The 15,819-nt window shown below is 46.7% G+C and overlaps 1 protein-coding gene across 2 annotated transcripts in view; it reads left to right on the top strand.

Moving 5' to 3' along the window:
* The window catches only part of LOC120848907, a 186,331-nt gene that overhangs the window by 50,163 nt on the left and 120,349 nt on the right, over positions 1-15,819 (top strand). The window lies entirely within an intron of this gene.

Genomic DNA, 15,819 nt, shown 5'->3' with positions numbered 1-15,819 from the left:
CACACGCTCGTTGCCTTTTGTCCTGCTTTGTTTGGCAGCGCCTGCAAGGCTCGAAGCGACATCGAAACTAGGAAGAGCTGGCGCAGGGACAAACTCAAATTCCTCGCTGTCGTTCTCACTGTGCCGTTTACTACAACGCTGCTAGCGCCGCGTGCCATTTCCCGGGTTCACAACTAGGTTCAGATCACACCAGCAAACCTACACCCTCACCGCCACTTCCAGCAACGTGCCAACATGCTAGGCTCACTTGCGTGCGTGCGTGCACGCCCCTGCGCCTTTGTTCCCAACCTCCGCAAAAATAAAAACTCAGCTTAAAAAAAAAAAAAAAAAAAAGAACACAGAGCACCGATCGACGTTAAGATACCAAACTCGAGGTTAATCTCACGGCGCCTTTCGACGCTTCTCGCCACTAGAACTCCCAGTCACGAACTACGAGGATGGCTGGGAACTCAGCCAAGCTAATCGCCACGGCGAGGGGCAAGCGGAAAGCGCCAAACGGATGTCGACTCGAACCACCTTTGCGATGTGCCGCTGCGGACTCTATACGTGCCATCCCAGCCCTCGTGGTTCATCGCGAAGCGAAACGGAGTATACACATACCGTCCCAGGAAACAAGACAGAGTACTGCCGAACCGGTACACGTTCAAAAGTACAAAGCGAAACCGAAACCCAATCAAAAATGAGTCGGCCAACACTGAGAACGCGCAAATTAAGACGCATCGACCTCCTAGTAAAACGCGTTCCCCGCACCCCTCCACAGACCTCGAAAGAAACCCCATAAAAACATCGACGACAAGAAGAAAAAAAAACGAGAAAAGAAGCCGATACTCTCGCATCATAACAATAAAACTCCTCCTCCCCCTCTTTCTCGTCTCCCCCCATCGCGTCTCTTTCTTTCTCTCCTCGGAGAAAACCATCATAGGTGTGGTTGCCCGTTACGCGAGCAAAAGTTACCGACGCACGAACGCCGCCGCACGACACGCTTCGTTCATTACCAAGCCGAGAGTGGGGCGGCGGAGGCTACGTACTCGCCGGTCCAGCCAGTCACGCGCCTTCTTTCGCCACGTGATCGCGTTTTCCCGCCCATAGGCACGCGCAGCGTGCGGAGTCACGTGTCGAAAGGGAGGGCGTTGGATTGGTCCGACGGGCACGTAGCTTCCACCGCTCTCGCGGCATGGGCGCGTGAACAGCGTCCGCCGGTGCACGACTTCCACAACGCCCCTCCTCGTGTGTATTCCTCGCTTTTCAGCCTTCTCGTCGGGCACACCACGTGATCCAAACTCATGGACGGCCATTCATCATGCTCGTCCTCCTCTCTCTCTCTCGCTCTCTCTCCCTCTTTTCCGGGCGGTGGTACAAACATCCCGCCAAAGGAAAGTCAAATGGAGGTGAGCGAGTGGGAGAGAGCGAAAAAAAATATTGTTGCCACTAGTTACCTCTGCAGCCATAATCCCCGGCGTTTCTCGCACAACGTGTCCTTTCCTCGAGTCACGGAAAACAGCTGGGGAATGGCATTTGCGCGTGCCATTACCCGAACCTAAGAAAAAAAATAAAAAATAAAACCCATGTATAACACGTCGAGCCGCGGAATGACTCTTTTCAGGGCTCGTAGGGGGTTTTCGTGGATCCTTTCGGTTGGCAACAATACCCGATACTACGTCGACGCCTTTACGCACGCATGATACCGTTATCGGCTGTCGTTATCGGAGCTGTCGGAGCATTCTGTTTAAACTCCCTAGTAGGGAGTTGTAGTAAAGCGTTTCGATAATTCCGGTAACGATATCCGAGGCACCGCTGATGCCTTGGCGCATACGTCGTGTCCTTATCGGGATTCATCCGAACGGTCTTCACGGCGCCTTGAGCCGCCGTGTTGCCATACAAAACTACGCTGTTAGCACCGCATCACTATGTTGGCTTTGGTGTGTTACCTACAAAGGTGGTGCCACAACGCTACATCATATGATGCGTTACCTTTGTTCTGCAAGATGCAGACCGGACACTAGACCAGGCACGTGGCCGGGGGTGGGGGCAACCCCCCCCCCCCCCCCCCCCCGAGATCTTTCATTTTGCTGTGACCTCCTCCTTCCCTTCGCCCTCATACAGCATTTCGACATGGGCGCCCCCCCCCCCCCCCCCCCCCCCCTTCCCGCGAAACAAAATCCTGGTTACGCGCCTGCACTAGACTCGCGAGTTGTCCCGTCGATGCCCGTGGTCAACATTGAAAATTGAGAGTACATTAACTGACAGCTGTTCGAACGCAGCACAATCTTAAAAACTAAGAGTTGCTGCGGTGCTGTTATTCTGGAACTGGTACAGCCAGGTGCTAACCCCCTCCCCTTTTATCTACCCCAAAGTGCGGACATTAAGGTTTAGCAGTACAGTACGTCACACATCTGAGGAACCTCAAGACGCACAGCAATTCGATCAACGAACCACAAAATGTAATTTGGAGCTGTGAAAACGGAATGTCGCCCTCTGTCCCCCGCATGAGATCACGCCATTGGTGACAAGTCCAGTGCCGCAAATTTCCATTTCTATTATTCGTCTAATATCGCTACATCCAAGGTTCCGTAGCCTAGTTATAGAACATCTGTAGTTTCGCATCGTGCGATCTTCCGTTCGCGACGGACTATCCGATTAAGCGAATAATCCGATTGAACTAATTATCGGGTTAAACTAATTATGTCATCGAGAGATGGCTCTTGCCAGGGTGCCTACAGGTCTGTCTGGCTCGGGATGAAGACATCCTGTGCTGTACTCGCGCAATTAGTGCGTGACTTGTACGGTAAAATGGCGTCTAAGCATTACCCAAGGCTGAGGCGCTCGAGCTGAGTCACACCGGCCTGCGCTCATTGCAAAAATACATAAAAAAAAAGACTTGACGGAGATATGTTTTACATGTCACCACTCAAGTAAAAGCACGTGCCGCCAACGGGAGAAAAAGGTCAGTGCATGATACGAGCCTCGTCAATTATCGGCTCACCGACAAGTTTATTCTGAGCGCTGGTTACCCAAACTAGCAACTGACATTTCGATATCTTAGGCCTAGACACACACACAAAAAAAAAAAACAAAAAAAAAAAAACGCACAATTCTTTTCTTTAAAAAAAAAAAAAAAAAGATGTATTTGGGACAGGTTAGAGAACGTCCCAGTCAAAACGGATGATGCAAAACACGAGTGGCGGAATTCATGACGTGGGGACCTGGAAATCAGTGGACGATGTCCGTGTCTGTCGTATTTCTTCTTTACTCGCGTCAACCGGGCTGCATCGTCACCTCGTTCGTTTCCTTGTACCAGTGTGTTTCGTTTTTGTTATCATTGTCCGCACCCCAGACATTTCTAAACCTTTCGCGAGACTCGGAGGAGAAAGCCGCCAAACGGGGCTCCAGTATGGTGCCTGGATCGCGTCTTTGACTGGTGTGTTTAGCGTCCTATCCCGCCCATACATCAAAAGTGGTCCCGATGTGGCAACAAATGACGCGAGTGTCATGCTGTTGCCTGTCGCGATCCTGGCGGTTGGCCGTAGAAATGCTGGCGAAAAGCACGAGCGAATGCGAGCGTCGCTGTCGTCACGGCGTCCCTTTAGACGTCCCAACTCCGGCTGCTAGAGCTTCCGTGAACTGTCACAGTGGAAAGCGACCTGCAGCAGAACAGGCATCTGCTACATACACCACGGCTGTTGGGAAGCCGCCAGGGTCGCAATCGGCGACAGCATGACACTTTTATGACGTCATCAGGCGGAAATCGAGGGACCACTTTTTTGGCCGCGGTAAACACACCAGTCGGAGACGCGTTCCAGGCACCATAGCTCCAGGGAACTGGGTAGGACAAAATATTTAAAAAAAATGGATAAAACAGAAGCGGCGATAAAGAACGTGGAGAGAGCGATAAACAAGCGGAGAGGGGGAAAGGGGAGGGAGTGCCGGAAATGAACGGAGAACACAACCGCACAACTCTGTGCGGTGGAGGGGGGGAGGGGGGGGAAGGAAGGGAGAGGAGGGAGACGATCTTGGATGCGTCTCGCGACGACGACCGGTGCGTCGCAGAACTCGCAGACGTAGTGGCGCCGCCACGCTAATGCCGCTACGACAGACTCCTCCGCCTAATGTAACACCCGATAGTATCACACGCCGCTTATTGTAACACTCGTCATTGTTTTGGTTGGTTTAGAAGTGCGCTACTGGGTGGTTCGAATCGAACAGCGCTGCTTTCATTCCTGGTGTTCACAGTGCGAGGAAAAAGTCGCGAAAACTTTCTAGGGATGGCACTGTGCTACTGCTATCCGATTTAACCCACTCTTCGCACGCTCCCTGGCGTTGTTATTTTCCGAAGCTGCGCTTCATCCGCAGGGCCGGCGCAACGCTCGCACGACGATCTCCGAATATAGGAAATTTTAACGTTTTAAAGTCACACGACGATATTGTGATGCCATTTATTGTAAGTCGTGTTGCCTTCTCTCTTTTTTCCCCTGTCATGCGAGAACGTGTGAAAGTGGTACGTGGTGCTGACGCGGCTGGAGTCTCCCGGATGTTTTTGTGCCCCACTGCCGAAAAACATCCGCCGTCAGCTGGAGATGCGTGTGAAAAAGAAAAAAAACAACCTAACTACACTATTAGTAAAGGTATAACTGTTGCCAGATGCCCGTCGTCGTATTTAGCGCCACGGCTGGGGTGTGCACCGTACGTAAATAGCTCTGCGCGAATCAGGGTCCGTATTACCGGTTGTAAAGACGGTTATAGGAACAGTTCTGCGCATATTCCACCCCACAGTTTCCCCTAACTCCCCTTCTTCGCGGTAGTCTATACCAGTGGTTCTCAGCCATTGATGTTTCGTGGACCCATCGCCGGAGATGATGGAGGACCCCGTTCGCGGTGAAAAGAAGGAAAAGATATAGGTTAAGTATTACAATTATTAATTAAATGGATATAACTAAGGGCTATTGTGATGTAAACTTCTCTTAATGACATATACGCGACAAAACTCACCCGAAAATTGGAACGTTTCTTTTCAATTTGAGAAAAGACAACTTTTATTGGCAGGCTTCCCTGATGAGGCTGGGCTTCGCGGACCCCCATTTGAGAACCACTTGTCTATACTATGAGAGACGACAGCAGTTCAAGGTTGCCCTCTCAGTTAAGGAAGTAAAGGGCGCTTCTAGTAATTTCAGTGTCAACCAACAAGCAAGCGCAGTGCCGACACCTGATATGGGCAAACGCGGACCTGTTTGTAAACAACCTGTTTGTCTGTATAGACCAACTCATGTTTATACACAAATCCAGAGCGCCCCTAGCGGACGCCACCGGCGACGCGCATGCGCGATGGAGCGTGGGCAAGGAGCTCGCCGTCGCCCATTAACAAACCATTGAAATGCGATGTTGTCGGCGTCGGTCTGAGTCTCCGTGTTTTTTTTTTTTTCGCGTTGGAATTGTTCATTCTACCTCCTTATAGCAATGTCTTACCACTTTAATCGTGTGAGCGAAATTGTCAAGGCTCGTTACGTCGCAAAAATTTGCGTAAATAATTTGACGTGAGGTTATTCACGTCAAATTCATTCCAAATTTTCAGTCGCGACGTCGCTCGGGCTGCAAAAGCGTGAACCGTAGCTGAAATGGTTGACGTCGATACTGAAAATCGGAAGCAGAATTGGACTGAGTGAATCAAACATAACAAGTCGGTGATGGCCGCTGGTAACAAAGATCGAAATCTCCTTGTATCTACTGTTTACACCGAGCCTACTGAGTCCAACCAACCTTCAAACGTAAAAGTCTTTTGAGGCCTGCACTTCTTGTCTCAATTACCTGGCCAACGTTTGGTCTACGGGCCGCTGTCATTTGAAAGAGCAGACGTCAAGCAGAAAGTTTCAAAGAGCAAGCGATAGTTCGAACGATCAGGCGGCCGTTTGGACATGAAGACGCACTGAACGTACTCCGCAGGTGGTCCGTACAACTTGACGGTTTTTCCGGGTTCATGTTGGAACAAAACAAATAAATCTGATGACCACAAGTATCCGGGAATTCAACCCAAAAATGCTTCCCGCCCAATCAATCGTGTTCCGACGGCGTCTGGTGTTTTTTTTTACGGCATTTATTAATGTTTGGTCAAACTGAGCACATGAAAACTGATCTTCAAAACTTTACCCGACTCTTTTGGTACAACCCCAGTAGCGGCTGAGTTCGTACATAGTGGGCATGGTAGTGGACATTGTTTTTAACCTTGACAATGCCCAACATCAATTCTATTCGCACACCAGACTTCCAACATTTCAAACCACATTCCCAGCCCTCATTGACTCATGCAAGCTCTCTCACCTTAACCCTCTAATTCCCTATTTAATAACTGGGATTTTTAGATCGTACCGATGTCTTCGATAACGGATACTCCGCCCACACCTTTGCCCACGCATTGCATCGTTTTCCGGACCGGAACGATGTGTTCAAACTCTCTAATAATGCACTAGGAAAATTTTAGCTGCTACATTTTGGATTTAGAAGTCTGCCGACAGCACCTGAGAGGGATTTTTTTCTTTTCCCCGCTTCGACGAATTACTTCGAGTCATCGGGTGTATGACTTTGAAATAACAATGGGAACTTGAGGTGTTCCAAGTCTATGGAACGTCTGTTTCATTTGGGTCCACTCGCGCTCTGGACAAACACCTCACACTAACGATAGCTTTCAAAATATACGAATCTCAGCTTACACGAGTAGGTTTTCGCAGAATTCCAGGCAAACGCGCATCACGTGACGATAACGTCACACTTTTTGCGACGCGATGCGGTACAGAGGGAACGCTCGGGCGCTCCAAACAATTCCAGTGTGGCGGCGGATCCGTTTTCTTTTAACGATATTTTGTCGTTCAAAGCTCCGGTGCCAGCTGCAGATGTCTAAAGCTGACGTCAAGAGTAAAACGCACCAAGTTAGACTGCTAGTTGGCTAGTAGGCACTCCTGCGTACGGGTTATAGGATCTGTCTGCTAGCCGAGCACGCCTCCTGCGTTCCCCTTCTCTTTTGTGTAAATGAAAAATGGATTGATCGATTGATTCATCCTACCGGAACCTCAACCGTGCGAACGACCAAGCTGGGGACAGCGCTGCGCTCGCTGATTACGAGACGGACGTCCCTCCCCGTGTGACTACCGGTCACGACCCTGATCCAAACAAAAAAGAAAAATGATTATCCATGTCCGTGTTGTACGTGTGTATTGTTAACAAACAAATTAACAAGTTTTTAAAGTTTTCTTTCTCTCGCCAGGTGGCATCGAGACATTTCCCAGTTTTCGCGCATGGGCACAAACTTTATTCGTACTTTTTTTTTTTTTTCCCCCGAACTTCGCGTTAGGAGTTCGACAAAACCGAACAAATCTCGGCAAGTTTTACGGCATCCCTACGTTCTTTTTCCTGGGCCTTCAACAAAATCAAGCAGTCATGCAGCACCCCCTGCTTTCCTAACCAGAAACAAACTCGTCTAAACTCTAATGCAATCTACCCTAAAAAAAAAAAAAAAAAAAAAAAAAAACCAAAACAAAGCGCAGCTCGCCAACGCAGCCACCCCTGCAAACAAAACAAACGGACTTATGAAAAAAAAAAAGACACCAGGGGAAAGGGGGCAATAGGAGAGGGAGAAAGCCCCTTTAAACGACAACAGCCTGAAAACACACAATCACGACGCGCGCACACACACAAAACAGCTAACCAAAGCCGCCAAACAACGTCCTAAAAAAAAAAGCAGTTTTTGGAAGAGGTGAAAAAAGGAAAAAGCTGCAACCAAGAGCAGCGGAGCAGGCTTTTACGCCGAACGACCGCGAGCCAGCCCAACAACAACACTGCTAGTAGTAGTGGCGATAATAATAATAATAATAATAATACCAATAATAATGCAGAAGAAAAAAAGAGAGAAAAAAAAAAACTGTAAAGGAAGGCGGGGGTGAAATTCGCTAGTGTCGTGGCAAGTCGTGGCCTGGTCTTTTTCCCTCTCCACTGTTGCACTTGGACCGAGGCCAGACGCCGCCACAGCGCGCGATACGTTTTAAAAGCGGCCGAGCTCGCGTCCCCCTGCCTTATGCACGAGCAACAATAAATAAAGCCGAAGAAGAAAAGAAAAACGATCCAAGACAGCACGCACACAAACAAAGTAGCGCGTAGCATCCCTCTCTCTTCCTCTTTTTCATCTCTCCCCTGTTCGGATATACGAACCGTACGTTGGCCGTACGAGTGAGCCCGCGCGAAGGCACACACACACCCGCTGCGCCACGTGTTATTTACAAGCGGCGAGTGGGGGAGAAAAAACAGAAAAAAAGGAAGCTAAGCAAAAGAGACAAATCAAGCCAAGCCAAGCCTGCTAGACGCGCGCTGAGCTGAGCGAGGCGTTGCTCTCCCGCTAAGACCAGTTTCCGGGGGGAGAGGGCGAAAATATAAACTCCAGGAAAGCAACAGACTCTCCTCTTTTATTCTCCTCACCTCCTTCCTCCGTTCCCTCTCTCTTTTCTTATGCGTCACGTCATCGCCCCTCATTTTTTTTTTTTCTCTTATTCTTTGAAGATTGAGCAACCTAAACCCATCTTGCTCGAAAATTCACCTTACCTAACTCTTGCATATGTACGTTTTCCTTTTGGAGTCCCTTCTAAGTCGCGGAAACTTTTTCAGCGTATCAGCCGAAACAACAAGAAAGTGCCATAACTCAATAACCTTTTAATATTATTTTATTATTAATATAATTTTTGTTTTCGCGTACACACTATTCGTGAGCCAAAAACAGGATTGCTATCATTGCGAGGAGTGCTTTAAAGTGCCTGTCAGTCAATGCTGCGACTAACTCGTTTCGTGACAGGAAAGCTCAAATGAAAATTGCGTTGTCTAAAGAGTACCGCATCATTTGTCACTTGAGCAGCGGACCGCGTCAACTGCTGGTCGATCTTTTTATCTTTTTTTCTTTTCGGCAAAAAAATGTTGTAGACAAGCACACTCACAAAGGCTGACAAAACACGCAGTTATCATGTCGCCTACTCCGCACCTCGCCGCAACCGCTGGTAGCACTACACTGTACGATGGTTGCCGAACTTTCCTTCGAAAGTTCGGCAGATTTGGTTCATCGCTACTTGTGTCAATCAATGGTTGCGCCTAGCAGGAGAGAAACGTATAAGTACATACAAGTACCCATATAGCATAAATAATGCAACACGGACAATATCGTAGCCAGCACCAACCTTTTACCGTTCGTGCTGATTTTCATGCAACTTCTATGTGAATATAATGGACAAAAAATGGATTGTTGAAGGACGCTGCGGATTTAAGACCTGCCTGTCGCTGTCGATCGTAAGCGGTCGAGAACGCCGCTGCACTGATGTCGTACATTCTCAGAAAGAGCCAAAACGCAAACGTGTCCACCAAGCTGTTAACAAGGAGACGCGACGGGTGGCGCCACTGTCGTTTTGCATGTAAGGCATCCACACCAAAATCGGTGTTCGGAGGCGGTTTGTTCACAACCTCTGATGTCGGGCTTGCAGCTGCAGATGCGGCGGTCCTACCCAGCGGTAGAGGGGTAGATGGACGGACAGATACCGCTGAACCCATCGAATCGGGCGGCGACTAGCGCCACCTAGCAAGTGTGTTGTCAGTTGCAACGGGAAGCAAGCGACGGGGAGCCCTCCAGCGGTTCAAGCGCGAAACACTGGATTGATGATCAGAAACTACTTAACTAGAATTCAGAAATCAAACAGAAATCAAGATTTATTGCCAGTAATCTTCAAAGCATTTTCATATCAAGGTTAAAATTGCTGATAATATATTTGTTGACGCAGGTCACTTTGGGAGAAGTGGCATATTTATCATTAAACTAGGAATACAGACAATTAGAGGCGTACGTCCCCAAAATTAATGAATAAACTATCAACGAACAAGAAGCAACGCTACGCTGTCTACTAAAAAAAGAAAATAGTCACTTCAAAACAGCAAAAAAATTCCCCTAACACAAACGACTGTACCGCTTTTAAGCGTTATATACAAGAACGCATCGTTTCACCGAAACTCATAACACCTCGTTTGCTACATAACAAAACCCATTAAAGAAGGAAATTAACGGCGTAAAGAGCACAAAGAAGAGAAAGCGAGATTTCGAATTTGGAAGCGCTATTAGCCACATACGTCCCGGCGCTAACGACGCAGACGTATAGAACCCAACGGTTGAAAGGAGAGTTACCCGGTCCAGCGCACAAGCCGAACCGAGTTGAAAAGATATTCTAACGCTGAGTGTATGTATACTTCGCGTACGCCACGTGCGAAATGGGGCACAAAAGACAGCGCTGCAACGTCGGGAGATGCTGGACGACCGAATTCACAATAGAAAACTTGCAAATGGGGCCCGCGTTTGCAAAATATACGACACGACAGAATAGTGAACCAGGCAGTTTTACAGCCTAACGTTTCCTTTTTTTTCTCCATATATATATATGGGTGGTTTCATCTCAAATCGTGCAGGCAAAAAGGGCCGAATTTTTAATTTCGATGAAAAAAATATATATTATGGCGCCGTTTCTAAAACCGCAGTCGACACAAACCACAAGTTCGTCGGATTTTTTGTTCTCGACTTATGAATTTTTAAGGAGGCCGCGGCGAAAAGCAGTGTTTTTCACACCCGTCGTGGGTCGGATGTTTCGCTTGATCTCCCGCCATGGATTTTCAGTCCACATTATATTATCTTTTTTGAAGCACTTTGTGGACACATTTATAAAGCTCCAATACCATGAAATAATTTTAGGCCTTTTGCTTTTTTTCTGTAAAAATGTCAAAAACGCCTCCTCGGTCAATTGTTGACGAACTTTGACAATTAATTACTGGCGATCTACTTGGGTTACACCGATATTTTTTATGTCCATGGAGAGCCCAAACACGCTTTTTATATTTATTATAAAATGCCTTGGCTGTATGAAATATCCTTTGCGGTACGTTTACGTTAATATTATGCAAAAACCAAAAAGTACCATTTTTGAAATTGATTTTCTCAAAAAACCCATTTTTATTTTTTTTATTTTTTGTTCAAATGTAGATATGATAGTTGTCTACACGAAAATCAAGCCTAGAAAGTGTATATTTTGTTTGTATGTTCTACATTTAAGCATCAATATCGTACAAAAACGTGTTTTTACGGCTCGAAATGGACTTGCGAATTGCGCGTCTTCACAAGCTTGGAAATAGTTTTTTCTTTTTTTCAACGTTCCCACATAAAAATGAAATACAGTATTTCCACCCTGATATATTTATTGATTATTGAAATTTTATTATAGGCGGCAAGCTACATCGGAGGAGTTCCAAAAAGAGAAAGCAACACTTCTTAACAGACCAGCAGGTGTCGTAAATTTTTAACGTGTAGGAGTCGGCAGACGTCTTATTGATTTGGGGCCCTCATTGGCCTGCATGAACGTCCCGCCCTTTCGGAGCCAGCAGATCACCACGACCTTTCGCGCTCGTTGTGTTAGATGGGACGGCCCGTGACAGTAAAGCGAGTAGCGCACCCGGTGTCACGAGGAGTGAAATGGTACGATTCTGTCGTTGACGCGGCGAACAGTGACAGCCACCCAGGAGGAGTCAGTCAGAGCATTGCACAAGGGAAAGCAAAAGAATCGTTGCCTGAAAGGATGAGGACACCACGGCCATACAATGTCGACGGTCATCAACTGTTCTGCCAGCCAAAACAACGCCGCGTGCGCGCTAAAACCGGCGGCGCGGGACAGAAATCCCGCAGACGCACACACGAAGATGGGCCGGTTTCGTTAGGGATGTGGGGAAATTTGAAACCAGCCATCCGTGCATGCGTGAAACGATACCGCCTGTTTGCCCTAGCTTCGAGCGCCCTATCCTTACCTTGAAACGGCCGTGCTCTCTCTCTCTCTCCGGTCAGATCCGATAGCACCGAAGGGTTATCTATTAAACTTCAGGAAGAAAACGAGAAGGGGGGGGGGGGGGGGGGGGGGCTGTTTAAGTTTAATTATCCCCACCAACCCACTCGTTCTGTCCGTATAAAGGGTTATCTCTTTTCGAAACACCAAAGCCCGGAGACTGACATTAAAACGAGCGTGTTGGTAAATATACTTGTGTTTGTATTCTGCCCGGAGACTAGTTGGGTCGAAGTCAGCCTCCTTGTCAACTATAACCGTTTGTGAAGAGTGGGCTTCTCCCGAGATGAAACGTTAGCGGCGGCTGACGTGTTCTTTTGAAAAAGGGAAGGGGAAAGAGAAAGTTTGAGTAACCGCAGAAACTACCTCGAAAGCTCCTCTCCCGATATGAAGCTTGAAGCATAGTCTCGGTTACCTTCTCGCGCATCGCCTGCTCGAATCTATTCTTCACTTTCTTTCGTACAGCCACTGTTCCGCACAGCCGTCGTGGATGTGCGTAATAGAGGGAGGAACAGATTCGAGCATCATCTAAACGCCGTCATCCTGCCAGACTTCAATGTCGTGGGACCGACTCGTGTGTGTTTCTTCGCCCTGCTGAACTTTGTTTCTCGGGTGCGGTTTTTTCTGAACGCTTTTTTTTTTTGTTTTTTTTTTCAATGTTTTCTTACTAACTGTTTGTTAGCACTGTTCAGTTGTTGTGTTTATTTCGTCATGGCGTAGCGGCCTGGCGGTGATGTAGAGAGCGTGTTCGCACGCATTTGGTTGCGTCCCTTTTAGGGAATGCCCGGGGGAGTTGGTTTTTGTTCTTGCCATGTGCGGCTGAGTTTTCCCGTCTTTATTAAATTATTGATTTTGTTTTTGTTTTACCTTTACGTGCCGTCGACTTCTTTGTCTGACTTTCCACCAGGCGTGGACCTATCGCCTTGCCACCGCTCGTACCTAAATACTTTTTTTTTAACGCACCTTTTGTTAAGATCGGAGTTGGGCAATTTAATTCCTATTTATTTATTTTTATTTCCTACCCCTCTCCATGACACACTCTCTGTGTGTTTCGGAATGTTTCTGTGTCACCACTTTTGTGTATTACGGAAGTGAAAGGACATTCCCCAGTGTTTGGTTTCGTAAAGAATTTTGTATAAAATATATCGACGATGTGGTGACTTTCTTTGTCTTAGTAATATGACAGCTAATAGCTGGTCGTGCTAGTTTATTTTGAAAGGTTTATAAATCGAAACAATACAACGTCTGTGCCTTTTGGTTATTGAAAGTCTACTCGGCCTGCTGATTTGGTTAGATACGTATCTCATGGTTCCCGCTCTTATCAAAACATACATAAATATTCAATACCACAAAATCCGTATATAATTGATTACAAAATGCAGAAGAGAATTCAAGAAAACTTTTTCACAATTCATAGAGACGCATGGGTCGCTATGTCTGACTTAGGTCTTGCAAACCAAAGACGTCTTTTTTTGATATTGAGGCCTAAATATAAAACATGCAAACAAAATATACACTTTCTAGGCTTGATTTTCGTGTAGACAACTATCATATCTACATTTGAACAAAAAATAAAAAAAAATAAAAAATGGGTTTTTGAGAAAATCAATTTCAAAAATGGTACTTTTTGTTTTTTGTATAATATTAACGTAAACGTACCGCAAAGGATAACTTATACAGCCGAGGCATTTTATAATAAATATAAAGAGCGTATTTTGGGCTCTTCATGGACATAAAAAATATTGGTGTAACCCAAGTAGATCGCTAGTAATTAATTGTCAAAGTTCGTCAACAATTGACCGAGGAGGCGTTTTTGACATTTTTACAGAAAAAAAGCAAAACGCCTAAAATTATTTGATGGTATTGGAGCCTTTTAAATGTGTCCACAGAGTGCTTCAAAAAAGATGATATATTGTGGACTGAAAATCCATGGCGGGAGATCAAGCGAAACATCCGACCCACGACGGGTGTGAAAAACACTGCTTTTCGCCGCGGCCTCTTTAAGAATTCATAAGTCGAGAACAAAAAATCCGACGAACTTGCGGTTTGTGTCGACTGCGGTTTTAGAAACGGCACCATAACATCTATTTTTTTCATCAAAATTAAAAATTCGACCCTTTTTGCCTGCACGATTTGAGATGAAACCACCCATATATATATATCGTTTGCGTGTGCTATTAAGTAAGGAATATCACAATCCGCCAGGGTTACTCGCTTTCGGGCATTTATCGAGCAACGCCGGCATTATGTGTGCCGACAATTGTTACGAGAATTCACTGGGTTATTTGTTGACGTGTGCCCCCAAAAGCGTCGCTGTGGTCGTCTTCCCACGATTTGGCCAAGCACTCGCTGTGACGTCAGGAAACGGGTATCAGTTGTGCGTCATCAACGGAAATAAGGGTAATGTCAAACTGTCAGCGTTGGCGGTGTCGGTTTATGGATGCGATGACTCCGAGCTTCCATCTGGTTACTTGCACACGCCGGACAACTTGTCGTTCGTAACGGATCGGTGTCACAAATTATGACGTCACGGAGAGAAAAAATCGCGATCGTGACGTCGAAGGGGAATTCTTGGATGGTGCCGTTGAAACATCTCGACCAGAGCGAGAAAGTTGGGCGGATGGGTGGAGCATTGTGGCCCATTAAGTCTAGCTAGGTTAAGGCGACCTCGCGAACACGCAATATGGAGAGATTCGTTTTCGTTTTCGGCATTCCACTCTGAGCGAGCCGGCTTAAATTCGTGGTTATAAGTAGCGTTGTGAAAAAGGCTGCTATTTCATCGGTATTCTATTACGCCTGTAATTGATCGCTGCATTTAAAAACTGGCCAATTGTTATTATTTCCAATAACAAAACCTGCATTTTTTTTTTAAACACATACACGGTTTTTTAATTAAAAGTGGTCAGGCAATTAGAGCACGTGTTCGAAGTTTCTGCTTAGCAAACGCTTTCCGCGGTTCTGAATTGTGGTGGTAGTAGGAATATTAAAAAAGTAAATTTCTAGGAAAAGAAAAATAAATAAGGGGGAATGAAAGGCGGTAATATTTTTGGAGATGATTGCAGTGAAGGAGGTGTGAGCAATAGGCTTATTTCTAAATCCCCCAAGCGCCAAGGAGGATGCTGGGAATGTAATTCTACGCGCCGCACGCGGCCTCTTTTCCCGTATTTAAGATTCGAAGTCAATAAGCAAACTAAGGCTTTGACAAACGCGCGTGCCAGCGATGACACGTCACCGTGTACATGGGTTGGCCAATCCAGAGTGGGCCATGAATTAGTAACACAGTATGGCGGGGGAAACATTGGGTTGCCAGATCCCTGGCCGTGGTTATAGATTGTCGGCGTCTTCAATATAATGCTTAACTCTCCAAGTATAGATGACTCTTATCTCAGCTCTAACGACAGGTACCAGAAATACAATCAACGCCGTCCAATAACATTTGCCTGACACTTTTTATTTTTATTTTACACCAGTTTATTGGCACTAGTGGGACTCAAGTATACGCGCACGCAATGCCCCTGACCAAAAAACTCCTTTATTACGGTGTAATTTCAAGGACAAAAGCGAGCGTTTTTTTGGTTTTTTTTAATCCCATCTTCTAGGGGGATCGGTGGCTGAGTGGGGCTAGCGTACACCAGCTCGGAACACGGGGAGCGAAAGCTCGCGCTGCAGAACCCAGGGATCCTGGGTTCAATCCCCACTCCGGCCCGTTTCGATCTGGATGAGCATCGTACCGGAGTGCGGTCGTGTGTCACCACTGCATGATGCACGTTAAAGACCCCAGGCTAGCGGCTGTGCTGCACTGGCTAAATTGCTCATCTACAGCTGGGACACCAGACGCCCACTGAGGCAGACTAAGTTTTAGGTTGTATAGAAATACACACACTGCAATTTGTTTCATTATCGGCTCCAGTTCAGGTGGCCGCTTGTCCTGGCT

This window comes from Ixodes scapularis, unplaced genomic scaffold (genome assembly GCF_016920785.2).
Source record: "Ixodes scapularis isolate PalLabHiFi unplaced genomic scaffold, ASM1692078v2 PGA_scaffold10__122_contigs__length_95168666, whole genome shotgun sequence".
Lineage (NCBI taxonomy): Eukaryota > Metazoa > Arthropoda > Arachnida > Ixodida > Ixodidae > Ixodes > Ixodes scapularis.
Note: the sequence above shows the minus strand (reverse complement) of the source record. Positions and strands in the feature narration are given on the sequence as shown.